Here is a 2305-nt window from a genome sequence, read left to right on the forward strand (position 1 = left end):
AAAAAAAAAAAAAAATTATTGAGACCTATTTTGTGTCTGATTACTAAGCCTTCAGGATACAAATACAGGTAGAACTTGCCTTGGAATCGCTCAGACCCTATGAGGGCAGACTGATAGAGAAAAAAATACTTACAATGTGATAAGCACAATATGAACATGAAAGTATGAGACAGTTCAGGCCCTGAAGAATTTATATAGTTGTTGACAAGACAAGGAATTGTCCCTCTCTTTTTTTTTTTTTTTTTTTTTTGAGACGGTGTCTCACTGTGTTACTTAGGCTGGAGTGCAGCGGAAAAATCATGGCTCACTGCAACTTCAACCTCACAGGCTCCAGCCATCCTCATACCTCTGTCTTCTGAATAGAGCCGGGACTACAGGTGAAGGCCACCATGCCCAGCTGATTTATTTTTAGAGATGGAGTTTTGCTGTGTTGCCAGGCTGGTCTCAAACTCCTGGGCTAAAGTGATACTCCTGCCTCAGCCTCCCAAAGTAAGAATTTTCTTTTCTTTTTTTTTTGAGATGGAGTCTTGCTGTGTTGCCCAGGCTGGAGTATAGTGGTACAATCTTGGCTCACTGCAACCTCCACCTCCCAGGTTCAAGCGATTCTCCTGCCTCAGCCTCCTGAAGAATATTTCTTTTCTTTTTTTTTTTTGAGACAGGGTTTCGCTCTGTTGCCCAGGCTGGAGTGCAGTGGTGTCATCACAGCTCACTGCCATCTCAACCTCCTGGACTCAAGCTGTCCTCCCACCTCAGCCACCTGAGTAGATAGGACCACAAGTGCATGCAACCATGCCGAGCTAATTTAAAAAATTTCTTTGTAGAGCCGAGGTCTTGCTATGTTGCCTAGGGTGGTCTGGCTAGTTACCCATCAATCCTCTTGCCTTGGCAGCTTGGCTTCCCAAAGTGCTTGGATTATAGGCTTGAGCCACTGTGCCCAGCCTAATAATTTTCCCAGTTACAAAGTATTAAGCAAACTAAACTGTGCTGCATTAATGAAACACATAGCAAGTTTCTCAGAAGAGAGAAAAGAATGGAAGTTTGAGGAGAAAATTCACTGGTCAGTTCAAAATTTAAGCCCTTTTTTTTTTTTTTGTTAAATGAGTTCTTTGTCGCACAGGCTGGAGTGCAGTGGCATAATCACAGCTCACAGCAGCCTCAGTCTCCTAGGTTTAAGCAATCCTCTTGCTTTTCTTTTTCTTTCTTTCTTTTTTTTTTTTTTTTTTTTTTTTTTTCTTTTTTTTTTTTTTTTTTTTTTTTTTTTTTTGTTTGAGACAGAGTTTTGCTCTTGTTACCCAGGCTGGAGTGCAATGGCACGATCTCTGCTCACCGCAGCCTCCGCCTCCTGGGTTCAGACAATTCTCCTGCTGCAGCCTCCCAAGTACCTGGGACTACAGGCATGCGCCACCATACCCAGCTAATTTTTGTATTTTTTAGTAGAGACGGGGTTTCACCATGTTGACCAGGATGGTCTCGATCTCTTGGCCTTGTGATCCACCTGCCTCAGCCTCCCAAAGTGCTGGGATTATAGCCTTGAGCCACCGCGCCTGGCCAATCCTCTTGCTTTTCACCTGCTCCAGGAGCTGGGACTATAGGTGCTTGGCTAATTTTTGTACTTTTTCTAGAAACAGGATCTCTATGTTGCCCATGCTGATCTCAAGCTCCTGGGCTCAAGCGATCCTCTGACCTCAGCCTCCCAAAGTGCTGGGATTATAGGCGTGAGCTGGTCCTAATTGTCTTTTTTAGTACTCTTTTACTGTAAATATAAATAAATATGGACCAGGCGCAGTAGCTCAGGCCTGTAATCTCAATAATTTGGGAGGCTGAGGTAGGTGGATCACTTGAGGTCAGGAGTTCGAGACCAGCCTGGCCAACATGGCAAAACCCCATCTCTAGAAAAAATACAAAAATTAGCTGGGCATGGTGGTATATGTCAGTAATTCAAGCTACTTGGGAGGCTGAGGCTGGAGGATTGGTTGAATCCAGGAAGCAGAGTTTACAGTGAGTTTACTACACTCCAGCCTAGGCAACAGAGTGAGATTCTGTCTCAAAATAAATAAATATGTAAATAAATGTTACAACAGTCTTGAGGCCATAATAATAGTAGCTAACATTCAGTGAGTGATTATTAATGTGCCAGGCACATTATTTCATTTTATCTTAAAATAATACTCTGCTTTGCAGCTGGTACTAGCTCCTTTAAAGACAAGAAAACTGAGGCTTAAAAAATTCAGGAAGTTGCCGGGCGCGGTGGCTCAAGCCTGTAATCCCAGCACTTTGGGAGGCCGAGGCGGGTGGATCACGAGGT

The sequence above is a fragment of the Cebus imitator genome, unplaced genomic scaffold, assembly GCF_001604975.1.
Source record: "Cebus imitator isolate Cc_AM_T3 unplaced genomic scaffold, Cebus_imitator-1.0 Scaffold755, whole genome shotgun sequence".
NCBI lineage: Eukaryota > Metazoa > Chordata > Mammalia > Primates > Cebidae > Cebus > Cebus imitator.